This window comes from Garra rufa, chromosome 1 (assembly GCF_049309525.1).
Source record: "Garra rufa chromosome 1, GarRuf1.0, whole genome shotgun sequence".
NCBI classification, from domain to species: domain Eukaryota; kingdom Metazoa; phylum Chordata; class Actinopteri; order Cypriniformes; family Cyprinidae; genus Garra; species Garra rufa.
The window spans coordinates 87,110,114-87,123,331 of NC_133361.1; the positions used below are offsets into that span (position 1 = coordinate 87,110,114).

The 13,218-nt window shown below is 47.9% G+C and overlaps 14 non-coding genes across 14 annotated transcripts; 7 read left to right on the plus strand and 7 right to left on the minus strand.

The window, feature by feature from the left end:
- Window positions 1-301: 301 nt before the first annotated feature.
- Window positions 302-372, minus strand: trnag-gcc (transfer RNA glycine (anticodon GCC)). The gene has a single exon. It is a non-coding gene; the product is annotated as a tRNA-Gly (tRNA).
- Window positions 373-771: 399 nt separating this feature from the next.
- Window positions 772-887, plus strand: LOC141287861 (U5 spliceosomal RNA). Its single transcript, XR_012339564.1, has one exon. It is a non-coding gene; the product is annotated as a U5 spliceosomal RNA (small nuclear RNA).
- Window positions 888-1,567: 680 nt separating this feature from the next.
- trnad-guc (transfer RNA aspartic acid (anticodon GUC)) lies at window positions 1,568-1,639 on the minus strand. Its single transcript has one exon. It is a non-coding gene; the product is annotated as a tRNA-Asp (tRNA).
- Window positions 1,640-2,678: 1,039 nt separating this feature from the next.
- LOC141286847 (U5 spliceosomal RNA) lies at window positions 2,679-2,794 on the plus strand. The gene has a single exon (XR_012339362.1). It is a non-coding gene; the product is annotated as a U5 spliceosomal RNA (small nuclear RNA).
- Window positions 2,795-3,474: 680 nt separating this feature from the next.
- trnad-guc (transfer RNA aspartic acid (anticodon GUC)) lies at window positions 3,475-3,546 on the minus strand. The gene has a single exon. It is a non-coding gene; the product is annotated as a tRNA-Asp (tRNA).
- A 1,039-nt stretch (window positions 3,547-4,585) lies between these two features.
- On the plus strand, window positions 4,586-4,701 carry LOC141287868 (U5 spliceosomal RNA). Its single transcript, XR_012339566.1, has one exon. It is a non-coding gene; the product is annotated as a U5 spliceosomal RNA (small nuclear RNA).
- Window positions 4,702-5,381: 680 nt separating this feature from the next.
- On the minus strand, window positions 5,382-5,453 carry trnad-guc (transfer RNA aspartic acid (anticodon GUC)). The gene has a single exon. It is a non-coding gene; the product is annotated as a tRNA-Asp (tRNA).
- Window positions 5,454-6,492: 1,039 nt separating this feature from the next.
- LOC141286852 (U5 spliceosomal RNA) lies at window positions 6,493-6,608 on the plus strand. Its single transcript, XR_012339364.1, has one exon. It is a non-coding gene; the product is annotated as a U5 spliceosomal RNA (small nuclear RNA).
- A 680-nt stretch (window positions 6,609-7,288) lies between these two features.
- On the minus strand, window positions 7,289-7,360 carry trnad-guc (transfer RNA aspartic acid (anticodon GUC)). The gene has a single exon. It is a non-coding gene; the product is annotated as a tRNA-Asp (tRNA).
- Window positions 7,361-8,399: 1,039 nt separating this feature from the next.
- Window positions 8,400-8,515, plus strand: LOC141287870 (U5 spliceosomal RNA). The gene has a single exon (XR_012339567.1). It is a non-coding gene; the product is annotated as a U5 spliceosomal RNA (small nuclear RNA).
- Window positions 8,516-9,195: 680 nt separating this feature from the next.
- On the minus strand, window positions 9,196-9,267 carry trnad-guc (transfer RNA aspartic acid (anticodon GUC)). Its single transcript has one exon. It is a non-coding gene; the product is annotated as a tRNA-Asp (tRNA).
- A 1,038-nt stretch (window positions 9,268-10,305) lies between these two features.
- Window positions 10,306-10,421, plus strand: LOC141287877 (U5 spliceosomal RNA). Its single transcript, XR_012339571.1, has one exon. It is a non-coding gene; the product is annotated as a U5 spliceosomal RNA (small nuclear RNA).
- A 1,321-nt stretch (window positions 10,422-11,742) lies between these two features.
- On the minus strand, window positions 11,743-11,813 carry trnag-gcc (transfer RNA glycine (anticodon GCC)). Its single transcript has one exon. It is a non-coding gene; the product is annotated as a tRNA-Gly (tRNA).
- Window positions 11,814-12,212: 399 nt separating this feature from the next.
- Window positions 12,213-12,328, plus strand: LOC141287884 (U5 spliceosomal RNA). Its single transcript, XR_012339572.1, has one exon. It is a non-coding gene; the product is annotated as a U5 spliceosomal RNA (small nuclear RNA).
- The last annotated feature ends 890 nt before the right edge of the window (window positions 12,329-13,218 follow it).

Here is a 13,218-nt window from a genome sequence, read left to right on the forward strand (position 1 = left end):
GCTAGAATTCTACCACTGAACCACCAATGCTCGGAAAGGAGGGAGAACGTTTGGAATTAACACCGCATTTACGAGTATATTGCCCACTGCTAAACTTCGTCAACCTATAGATAAAGTGAACAAGTTTTATAGGCATTTGACGAATATAGACGGACTAATGAGTTTCTGAAAAGATTCGGCAGGGAACGGGGGTTGGTCGGTATGCAAAGGTTGGAGCTCCTTCAAGTAAATCAGGCTTCATTTTAAAGAACCTTACACACATGCAAGCACACACACAACTTAATTAAAAGCACTCCGTTCCTGCATTGGCCGGGAATCGGACCCGGGTCTCCCGCGTGGCAGGCGAGAATTCTACCACTGAACCACCAATGCTCGGCTGGGAGACTTTCGGCCTTCACATTGCCCTGGATTTAGTAATGGTGCGTAACTGTTACACGTCAAATCCAGGTAAAGGGGGGTTGGGTCAATATGCAAAGTTTGGAGCTCCTTCTAGCAAATCAGGCTTGGCCTTCAAGGCTCATTTTAAAGAATCCCACACACATGCAAACACACACCCCTTACTTAAAAGAACTCTGTTCCTGCATTTGCCCGGGAATCAGAGCCAGGCCTCCTGTGTGGCAGGCGAGAATGGATGATGGAAGAGACTTTTTAACTTTTACTCCTCCCATTTGGAGTGAGGGGGAGATGAAAATCTTATCGGCACCCTAGATTACCCTTTGTGAGTATAGTGGTTTACCACAGGGAGCGCACATGCTCAAGCGCATGGGCACACAACTCGAGTTTCTCTTCATAGACGCATAAATCTTTCGCCTTTTACTAAAGATTTCCGTGGAGGGGAACCTTTCCGAGTGACCTGTATTTTTGGGTGCTCTGCTCACAGCAGAGCTGCACTGCAGTTTCAATAGCAGACTAAATCTGACCACACACCAATGTGCATTGGAGCAAAGCGTGCTTTCTCGTGGACCGTGTTTGCAGCCTTTGCGCTTCCTGTGTCGCAACTTCACATTTTTTTTCAGCCAGCATGGAAAGACAGCACTCTCATGACATGATGGGATCCAAACCTTGGGCTTCAGCTACTTTGGCCCTGTCAGTGACTTATGTACTTCCAGCATTCTTTTCTGCTCACAACAGAGCTGTATTGGAGTGTCAAGAGTAAAACTGGCCACCAGCCAATGGGCGGTGGAACGAAGCGCGCCTCACCACGTTCTGTACTTGCGGCCTTTGCGCTTTCTGGGTCGCAGCTCCAGATTTCTTTAGCCCGCATGGAAAGACAGCACTCTCTCGTACATGACGGGATACAAACAAAGATGGCTTCAGCTCCTTTTGCCCTATCAGTGACTTGTGCATTTCAAGCATTCTTTTCAGATGGCTAAAAGCTGGAGTCGGGAACTTGCGTTGGTGGTATAGTGGTGAGCATAGCTGTCTTCCAAGCAGTTGACCCGGGTTCGATTCCCGGCCACCGCATTTGTTTTGGCTCTGGCTGACGTTGAAGCAGAACTCCTTCTGTGACCTCTGTCAGCACCAAAATCTTTTGGATGAGTCGTTCAGCAGCAGCAAAGAGCTGGGTCTCCCCGTCGGGGAATCGAACCCCGGTCTTCCGCGTGACAGGCGGAGATACTGTCCACTATACTAACGAGGAGCTGTACCCGCTGTGCTTCGCCCCCAGCCGACTTGACTTCACCGACATCAGCATAAGGAGCCACTACTCCATGAAAAAAACAAATCAACCTGCCTTGATCTTATTGAGTCTCCCAATATCTTGAATGCTACACATTACAGGGGGTCCTCATTTGGACCACTTTACTATTATTACTATTTTTTTTTACTTTTCATAATGGGAACATGAAAAAAAGGATGGGAAATCTTGTGGCAGTAACATCGCATTTACGTGGATCATATCGCCCACTGCTAGAATTCTACCACTGAACCACCAATGCTCGGAAAGGAGGGAGAACGTTTGGAATTAACACCGCATTTACGAGTATATTGCCCACTGCTAAACTTCGTCAACCTATAGATAAAGTGAACAAGTTTTATAGGCATTTGACGAATATAGACGGACTAATGAGTTTCTGAAAAGATTCGGCAGGGAACGGGGGTTGGTCGGTATGCAAAGGTTGGAGCTCCTTCAAGTAAATCAGGCTTCATTTTAAAGAACCTTACACACATGCAAGCACACACACAACTTAATTAAAAGCACTCCGTTCCTGCATTGGCCGGGAATCGGACCCAGGTCTCCCGCGTGGCAGGCGAGAATTCTACCACTGAACCACCAATGCTCGGCTGGGAGACTTTCGGCCTTCACATTGCCCTGGATTTAGTAATGGTGCGTAACTGTTACACGTCAAATCCAGGTAAAGGGGGGTTGGGTCAATATGCAAAGTTTGGAGCTCCTTCTAGCAAATCAGGCTTGGCCTTCAAGGCTCATTTTAAAGAATCCCACACACATGCAAACACACACCCCTTACTTAAAAGAACTCTGTTCCTGCATTTGCCCGGGAATCAGAGCCAGGCCTCCTGTGTGGCAGGCGAGAATGGATGATGGAAGAGACTTTTTAACTTTTACTCCTCCCATTTGGAGTGAGGGGGAGATGAAAATCTTATCGGCACCCTAGATTACCCTTTGTGAGTATAGTGGTTTACCACAGGGAGCGCACATGCTCAAGCGCATGGGCACACAACTCGAGTTTCTCTTCATAGACGCATAAATCTTTCGCCTTTTACTAAAGATTTCCGTGGAGAGGAACCTTTCCGAGTGACCTGTATTTTTGGGTGCTCTGCTCACAGCAGAGCTGCACTGCAGTTTCAATAGCAGACTAAATCTGACCACACACCAATGTGCATTGGAGCAAAGCGTGCATTCTCGTGGACCGTGTTTGCAGCCTTTGCGCTTCCTGTGTCGCAACTTCACATTTTTTTTCAGCCAGCATGGAAAGACAGCACTCTCATGACATGATGGGATCCAAACCTTGGGCTTCAGCTACTTTGGCCCTGTCAGTGACTTATGTACTTCCAGCATTCTTTTCTGCTCACAACAGAGCTGTATTGGAGTGTCAAGAGTAAAACTGGCCACCAGCCAATGGGCGGTGGAACGAAGCGCGCCTCACCACGTTCTGTACTTGCGGCCTTTGCGCTTTCTGCGTCGCAGCTCCAGATTTCTTTAGCCCGCATGGAAAGACAGCACTCTCTCGTACATGACGGGATACAAACAAAGATGGCTTCAGCTCCTTTTGCCCTATCAGTGACTTGTGCATTTCAAGCATTCTTTTCAGATGGCTAAAAGCTGGAGTCGGGAACTTGCGTTGGTGGTATAGTGGTGAGCATTGCTGTCTTCCAAGCAGTTGACCCGGGTTCGATTCCCGGCCTACGCATTTGTTTTGGCTCTGGCTGACGTTGAAGCAGAACTCCTTCTGTGACCTCTGTCAGCACCAAAATCTTTTGGATGAGTCGTTCAGCAGCAGCAAAGAGCTGGGTCTCCCCGTCGGGGAATCGAACCCCGGTCTTCCGCGTGACAGGCGGAGATACTGTCCACTATACTAACGAGGAGCTGTACCCGCTGTGCTTCGCCCCCAGCCGACTTGACTTCACCGACATCAGCATAAGGAGCCACTACTCCATGAAAAAAACAAATCAACCTGCCTTGATCTTATTGAGTCTCCCAATATCTTGAATGCTACACATTACAGGGGGTCCTCATTTGGACCGCTTTACTATTATTACTATTTTTTTTTACTTTTCATAATGGGAACATGAAAAAAAGGATGGGAAATCATGTGGCAGTAACATCGCATTTACGTGGATCATATCGCCCACTGCTAGAATTCTACCACTGAACCACCAATGCTCGGAAAGGAGGGAGAACGTTTGGAATTAACACCGCATTTACGAGTATATTGCCCACTGCTAAACTTCGTCAACCTATAGATAAAGTGAACAAGTTTTATAGGCATTTGACGAATATAGACGGACTAATGAGTTTCTGAAATGATTCGGCAGGGAACGGGGGTTGGTCGGTATGCAAAGGTTGGAGCTCCTTCAATTAAATCAGGCTTCATTTTAAAGAACCTTACACACATGCAAGCACACACACAACTTAATTAAAAGCACTCCGTTCCTGCATTGGCCGGGAATCGGACCCGGGTCTCCCGCGTGGCAGGCGAGAATACTACCACTGAACCACCAATGCTCGGCTGGGAGGCTTTCGGCCTTCACATTGCCCTGTATTTAGTAATGGTGCGTAACTGTTACACGTCAAATCCAGGTAAAGGGGGGTTGGGTCAATATGCAAAGTTTGGAGCTCCTTCTAGCAAATCAGGCTTGGCCTTCAAGGCTCATTTTAAAGAATCCCACACACATGCAAACACACACCCCTTACTTAAAAGAACTCTGTTCCTGCATTTGCCCGGGAATCAGAGCCAGGCCTCCTGTGTGGCAGGCGAGAATGGATGATGGAAGAGACTTTTTAACTTTTACTCCTCCCATTTGGAGTGAGGGGGAGATGAAAATCTTATCGGCACCCTAGATTACCCTTTGTGAGTATAGTGGTTTACCACAGGGAGCGCACATGCTCAAGCGCATGGGCACACAACTCGAGTTTCTCTTCATAGACGCATAAATCTTTCGCCTTTTACTAAAGATTTCCGTGGAGGGGAACCTTTCCGAGTGACCTGTATTTTTGGGTGCTCTGCTCACAGCAGAGCTGCACTGCAGTTTCAATAGCAGACTAAATCTGACCACACACCAATGTGCATTGGAGCAAAGCGTGCTTTCTCGTGGACCGTGTTTGCAGCCTTTGCGCTTCCTGTGTCGCAACTTCACATTTTTTTTCAGCCAGCATGGAAAGACAGCACTCTCATGACATGATGGGATCCAAACCTTGGGCTTCAGCTACTTTGGCCCTGTCAGTGACTTATGTACTTCCAGCATTCTTTTCTGCTCACAACAGAGCTGTATTGGAGTGTCAAGAGTAAAACTGGCCACCAGCCAATGGGCGGTGGAACGAAGCGCGCCTCACCACGTTCTGTACTTGCGGCCTTTGCGCTTTCTGGGTCGCAGCTCCAGATTTCTTTAGCCCGCATGGAAAGACAGCACTCTCTCGTACATGACGGGATACAAACAAAGATGGCTTCAGCTCCTTTTGCCCTATCAGTGACTTGTGCATTTCAAGCATTCTTTTCAGATGGCTAAAAGCTGGAGTCGGGAACTTGCGTTGGTGGTATAGTGGTGAGCATAGCTGTCTTCCAAGCAGTTGACCCGGGTTCGATTCCCGGCCACCGCATTTGTTTTGGCTCTGGCTGACGTTGAAGCAGAACTCCTTCTGTGACCTCTGTCAGCACCAAAATCTTTTGGATGAGTCGTTCAGCAGCAGCAAAGAGCTGGGTCTCCCCGTCGGGGAATCGAACCCCGGTCTTCCGCGTGACAGGCGGAGATACTGTCCACTATACTAACGAGGAGCTGTACCCGCTGTGCTTCGCCCCCAGCCGACTTGACTTCACCGACATCAGCATAAGGAGCCACTACTCCATGAAAAAAACAAATCAACCTGCCTTGATCTTATTGAGTCTCCCAATATCTTGAATGCTACACATTACAGGGGGTCCTCATTTGGACCACTTTACTATTATTACTATTTTTTTTTACTTTTCATAATGGGAACATGAAAAAAAGGATGGGAAATCTTGTGGCAGTAACATCGCATTTACGTGGATCATATCGCCCACTGCTAGAATTCTACCACTGAACCACCAATGCTCGGAAAGGAGGGAGAACGTTTGGAATTAACACCGCATTTACGAGTATATTGCCCACTGCTAAACTTCGTCAACCTATAGATAAAGTGAACAAGTTTTATAGGCATTTGACGAATATAGACGGACTAATGAGTTTCTGAAAAGATTCGGCAGGGAACGGGGGTTGGTCGGTATGCAAAGGTTGGAGCTCCTTCAAGTAAATCAGGCTTCATTTTAAAGAACCTTACACACATGCAAGCACACACACAACTTAATTAAAAGCACTCCGTTCCTGCATTGGCCGGGAATCGGACCCAGGTCTCCCGCGTGGCAGGCGAGAATTCTACCACTGAACCACCAATGCTCGGCTGGGAGACTTTCGGCCTTCACATTGCCCTGGATTTAGTAATGGTGCGTAACTGTTACACGTCAAATCCAGGTAAAGGGGGGTTGGGTCAATATGCAAAGTTTGGAGCTCCTTCTAGCAAATCAGGCTTGGCCTTCAAGGCTCATTTTAAAGAATCCCACACACATGCAAACACACACCCCTTACTTAAAAGAACTCTGTTCCTGCATTTGCCCGGGAATCAGAGCCAGGCCTCCTGTGTGGCAGGCGAGAATGGATGATGGAAGAGACTTTTTAACTTTTACTCCTCCCATTTGGAGTGAGGGGGAGATGAAAATCTTATCGGCACCCTAGATTACCCTTTGTGAGTATAGTGGTTTACCACAGGGAGCGCACATGCTCAAGCGCATGGGCACACAACTCGAGTTTCTCTTCATAGACGCATAAATCTTTCGCCTTTTACTAAAGATTTCCGTGGAGAGGAACCTTTCCGAGTGACCTGTATTTTTGGGTGCTCTGCTCACAGCAGAGCTGCACTGCAGTTTCAATAGCAGACTAAATCTGACCACACACCAATGTGCATTGGAGCAAAGCGTGCATTCTCGTGGACCGTGTTTGCAGCCTTTGCGCTTCCTGTGTCGCAACTTCACATTTTTTTTCAGCCAGCATGGAAAGACAGCACTCTCATGACATGATGGGATCCAAACCTTGGGCTTCAGCTACTTTGGCCCTGTCAGTGACTTATGTACTTCCAGCATTCTTTTCTGCTCACAACAGAGCTGTATTGGAGTGTCAAGAGTAAAACTGGCCACCAGCCAATGGGCGGTGGAACGAAGCGCGCCTCACCACGTTCTGTACTTGCGGCCTTTGCGCTTTCTGCGTCGCAGCTCCAGATTTCTTTAGCCCGCATGGAAAGACAGCACTCTCTCGTACATGACGGGATACAAACAAAGATGGCTTCAGCTCCTTTTGCCCTATCAGTGACTTGTGCATTTCAAGCATTCTTTTCAGATGGCTAAAAGCTGGAGTCGGGAACTTGCGTTGGTGGTATAGTGGTGAGCATTGCTGTCTTCCAAGCAGTTGACCCGGGTTCGATTCCCGGCCTACGCATTTGTTTTGGCTCTGGCTGACGTTGAAGCAGAACTCCTTCTGTGACCTCTGTCAGCACCAAAATCTTTTGGATGAGTCGTTCAGCAGCAGCAAAGAGCTGGGTCTCCCCGTCGGGGAATCGAACCCCGGTCTTCCGCGTGACAGGCGGAGATACTGTCCACTATACTAACGAGGAGCTGTACCCGCTGTGCTTCGCCCCCAGCCGACTTGACTTCACCGACATCAGCATAAGGAGCCACTACTCCATGAAAAAAACAAATCAACCTGCCTTGATCTTATTGAGTCTCCCAATATCTTGAATGCTACACATTACAGGGGGTCCTCATTTGGACCGCTTTACTATTATTACTATTTTTTTTTACTTTTCATAATGGGAACATGAAAAAAAGGATGGGAAATCATGTGGCAGTAACATCGCATTTACGTGGATCATATCGCCCACTGCTAGAATTCTACCACTGAACCACCAATGCTCGGAAAGGAGGGAGAACGTTTGGAATTAACACCGCATTTACGAGTATATTGCCCACTGCTAAACTTCGTCAACCTATAGATAAAGTGAACAAGTTTTATAGGCATTTGACGAATATAGACGGACTAATGAGTTTCTGAAATGATTCGGCAGGGAACGGGGGTTGGTCGGTATGCAAAGGTTGGAGCTCCTTCAATTAAATCAGGCTTCATTTTAAAGAACCTTACACACATGCAAGCACACACACAACTTAATTAAAAGCACTCCGTTCCTGCATTGGCCGGGAATCGGACCCGGGTCTCCCGCGTGGCAGGCGAGAATACTACCACTGAACCACCAATGCTCGGCTGGGAGGCTTTCGGCCTTCACATTGCCCTGTATTTAGTAATGGTGCGTAACTGTTACACGTCAAATCCAGGTAAAGGGGGGTTGGGTCAATATGCAAAGTTTGGAGCTCCTTCTAGCAAATCAGGCTTGGCCTTCAAGGCTCATTTTAAAGAATCCCACACACATGCAAACACACACCCCTTACTTAAAAGAACTCTGTTCCTGCATTTGCCCGGGAATCAGAGCCAGGCCTCCTGTGTGGCAGGCGAGAATGGATGATGGAAGAGACTTTTTAACTTTTACTCCTCCCATTTGGAGTGAGGGGGAGATGAAAATCTTATCGGCACCCTAGATTACCCTTTGTGAGTATAGTGGTTTACCACAGGGAGCGCACATGCTCAAGCGCATGGGCACACAACTCGAGTTTCTCTTCATAGACGCATAAATCTTTCGCCTTTTACTAAAGATTTCCGTGGAGGGGAACCTTTCCGAGTGACCTGTATTTTTGGGTGCTCTGCTCACAGCAGAGCTGCACTGCAGTTTCAATAGCAGACTAAATCTGACCACACACCAATGTGCATTGGAGCAAAGCGTGCTTTCTCGTGGACCGTGTTTGCAGCCTTTGCGCTTCCTGTGTCGCAACTTCACATTTTTTTTCAGCCAGCATGGAAAGACAGCACTCTCATGACATGATGGGATCCAAACCTTGGGCTTCAGCTACTTTGGCCCTGTCAGTGACTTATGTACTTCCAGCATTCTTTTCTGCTCACAACAGAGCTGTATTGGAGTGTCAAGAGTAAAACTGGCCACCAGCCAATGGGCGGTGGAACGAAGCGCGCCTCACCACGTTCTGTACTTGCGGCCTTTGCGCTTTCTGGGTCGCAGCTCCAGATTTCTTTAGCCCGCATGGAAAGACAGCACTCTCTCGTACATGACGGGATACAAACAAAGATGGCTTCAGCTCCTTTTGCCCTATCAGTGACTTGTGCATTTCAAGCATTCTTTTCAGATGGCTAAAAGCTGGAGTCGGGAACTTGCGTTGGTGGTATAGTGGTGAGCATAGCTGTCTTCCAAGCAGTTGACCCGGGTTCGATTCCCGGCCACCGCATTTGTTTTGGCTCTGGCTGACGTTGAAGCAGAACTCCTTCTGTGACCTCTGTCAGCACCAAAATCTTTTGGATGAGTCGTTCAGCAGCAGCAAAGAGCTGGGTCTCCCCGTCGGGGAATCGAACCCCGGTCTTCCGCGTGACAGGCGGAGATACTGTCCACTATACTAACGAGGAGCTGTACCCGCTGTGCTTCGCCCCCAGCCGACTTGACTTCACCGACATCAGCATAAGGAGCCACTACTCCATGAAAAAAACAAATCAACCTGCCTTGATCTTATTGAGTCTCCCAATATCTTGAATGCTACACATTACAGGGGGTCCTCATTTGGACCACTTTACTATTATTACTATTTTTTTTTCTTTTCATAATGGGAACATGAAAAAAAGGATGGGAAATCATGTGGCAGTAACATCGCATTTACGTGGATCATATCGCCCACTGCTAGAATTCTACCACTGAACCACCAATGCTCGGAAAGGAGGGAGAACGTTTGGAATTAACACCGCATTTACGAGTATATTGCCCACTGCTAAACTTCGTCAACCTATAGATAAAGTGAACAAGTTTTATAGGCATTTGACGAATATAGACGGACTAATGAGTTTCTGAAAAGATTCGGCAGGGAACGGGGGTTGGTCGGTATGCAAAGGTTGGAGCTCCTTCAAGTAAATCAGGCTTCATTTTAAAGAACCTTACACACATGCAAGCACACACACAACTTAATTAAAAGCACTCCGTTCCTGCATTGGCCGGGAATCGGACCCGGGTCTCCCGCGTGGCAGGCGAGAATACTACCACTGAACCACCAATGCTCGGCTGGGAGACTTTCGGCCTTCACATTGCCCTGGATTTAGTAATGGTGCGTAACTGTTACACGTCAAATCCAGGTAAAGGGGGGTTGGGTCAATATGCAAAGTTTGGAGCTCCTTCTAGCAAATCAGGCTTGGCCTTCAAGGCTCATTTTAAAGAATCCCACACACATGCAAACACACACCCCTTACTTAAAAGAACTCTGTTCCTGCATTTGCCCGGGAATCAGAGCCAGGCCTCCTGTGTGGCAGGCGAGAATGGATGATGGAAGAGACTTTTTAACTTTTACTCCTCCCATTTGGAGTGAGGGGGAGATGAAAATCTTATCGGCACCCTAGATTACCCTTTGTGAGTATAGTGGTTTACCACAGGGAGCGCACATGCTCAAGCGCATGGGCACACAACTCGAGTTTCTCTTCATAGACGCATAAATCTTTCGCCTTTTACTAAAGATTTCCGTGGAGGGGAACCTTTCCGAGTGACCTGTATTTTTGGGTGCTCTGCTCACAGCAGAGCTGCACTGCAGTTTCAATAGCAGACTAAATCTGACCACACACCAATGTGCATTGGAGCAAAGCGTGCTTTCTCGTGGACCGTGTTTGCAGCCTTTGCGCTTCCTGTGTCGCAACTTCACATTTTTTTTCAGCCAGCATGGAAAGACAGCACTCTCATGACATGATGGGATCCAAACCTTGGGCTTCAGCTACTTTGGCCCTGTCAGTGACTTATGTACTTCCAGCATTCTTTTCTGCTCACAACAGAGCTGTATTGGAGTGTCAAGAGTAAAACTGGCCACCAGCCAATGGGCGGTGGAACGAAGCGCGCCTCACCACGTTCTGTACTTGCGGCCTTTGCGCTTTCTGGGTCGCAGCTCCAGATTTCTTTAGCCCGCATGGAAAGACAGCACTCTCTCGTACATGACGGGATACAAACAAAGATGGCTTCAGCTCCTTTTGCCCTATCAGTGACTTGTGCATTTCAAGCATTCTTTTCAGATGGCTAAAAGCTGGAGTCGGGAACTTGCGTTGGTGGTATAGTGGTGAGCATAGCTGTCTTCCAAGCAGTTGACCCGGGTTCGATTCCCGGCCAACGCATTTGTTTTGGCTCTGGCTGACGTTGAAGCAGAACTCCTTCTGTGACCTCTGTCAGCACCAAAATCTTTTGGATGAGTCGTTCAGCAGCAGCAAAGAGCTGGGTCTCCCCGTCGGGGAATCGAACCCCGGTCTTCCGCGTGACAGGCGGAGATACTGTCCACTATACTAACTAGGAGCTGTACCCGCTGTGCTTCGCCCCCAGCCGACTTGACTTCACCGACATCAGCATAAGGAGCCACTACTCCATGAAAAAAACAAATCAACCTGCCTTGATCTTATTGAGTCTCCCAATATCTTGAATGCTACACATTACAGGGGGTCCTCATTTGGACCACTTTACTATTATTACTATTTTTTTTTACTTTTCATAATGGGAACATGAAAAAAAGGATGGGAAATCTTGTGGCAGTAACATCGCATTTACGTGGATCATATCGCCCACTGCTAGAATTCTACCACTGAACCACCAATGCTCGGAAAGGAGGGAGAACGTTTGGAATTAACACCGCATTTACGAGTATATTGCCCACTGCTAAACTTCGTCAACCTATAGATAAAGTGAACAAGTTTTATAGGCATTTGACGAATATAGACGGACTAATGAGTTTCTGAAAAGATTCGGCAGGGAACGGGGGTTGGTCGGTATGCAAAGGTTGGAGCTCCTTCAAGTAAATCAGGCTTCATTTTAAAGAACCTTACACACATGCAAGCACACACACAACTTTATTAAAAGCACTCCGTTCCTGCATTGGCCGGGAATCGGACCCGGGTCTCCCGCGTGGCAGGCGAGAATTCTACCACTGAACCACCAATGCTCGGCTGGGAGACTTTCGGCCTTCACATTGCCCTGGATTTAGTAATGGTGCGTAACTGTTACACGTCAAATCCAGGTAAAGGGGGGTTGGGTCAATATGCAAAGTTTGGAGCTCCTTCTAGCAAATCAGGCTTGGCCTTCAAGGCTCATTTTAAAGAATCCCACACACATGCAAACACACACCCCTTACTTAAAAGAACTCTGTTCCTGCATTTGCCCGGGAATCAGAGCCAGGCCTCCTGTGTGGCAGGCGAGAATGGATGATGGAAGAGACTTTTTAACTTTTACTCCTCCCATTTGGAGTGAGGGGGAGATGAAAATCTTATCGGCACCCTAGATTACCCTTTGTGAGTATAGTGGTTTACCACAGGGAGCGCACATGCTCAAGCGCATGGGCACACAACTCGAGTTTCTCTTCATAGACGCATAAATCTTTCGCCTTTTACTAAAGATTTCCGTGGAGGGGAACCTTTCCGAGTGACCTGTATTTTTGGGTGCTCTGCTCACAGCAGAGCTGCACTGCAGTTTCAATAGCAGACTAAATCTGACCACACACCAATGTGCATTGGAGCAAAGCGTGCATTCTCGTGGACCGTGTTTGCAGCCTTTGCGCTTCCTGTGTCGCAACTTCACATTTTTTTTCAGCCAGCATGGAAAGACAGCACTCTCATGACATGATGGGATCCAAACCTTGGGCTTCAGCTACTTTGGCCCTGTCAGTGACTTATGTACTTCCAGCATTCTTTTCTGCTCACAACAGAGCTGTATTGGAGTGTCAAGAGTAAAACTGGCCACCAGCCAATGGGCGGTGGAACGAAGCGCGCCTCACCACGTTCTGTACTTGCGGCCTTTGCGCTTTCTGGGTCGCAGCTCCAGATTTCTTTAGCCCGCATGGAAAGACAGCACTCTCTCGTACATGACGGGATACAAACAAAGATGGCTTCAGCTCCTTTTGCCCTATCAGTGACTTGTGCATTTCAAGCATTCTTTTCAGATGGCTAAAAGCTGGAGTCGGGAACTTGCGTTGGTGGTATAGTGGTGAGCATAGCTGTCTTCCAAGCAGTTGACCCGGGTTCGATTCCCGGCCAACGCATTTGTTTTGGCTCTGGCTGACGTTGAAGCAGAACTCCTTCTGTGACCTCTGTCAGCACCAAAATCTTTTGGATGAGTCGTTCAGCAGCAGCAAAGAGCTGGGTCTCCCCGTCGGGGAATCGAACCCCGGTCTTCCACGTGACAGGCGGAGATACTGTCCACTATACTAACGAGGAGCTGTACCCGCTGTGCTTCGCCCCCAGCCGACTTGACTTCACCGACATCAGCATAAGGAGCCACTACTCCATGAAAAAAACAAATCAACCTGCCTTGATCTTATTGAGTCTCCCAATATCTTGAATGCTACACATTAC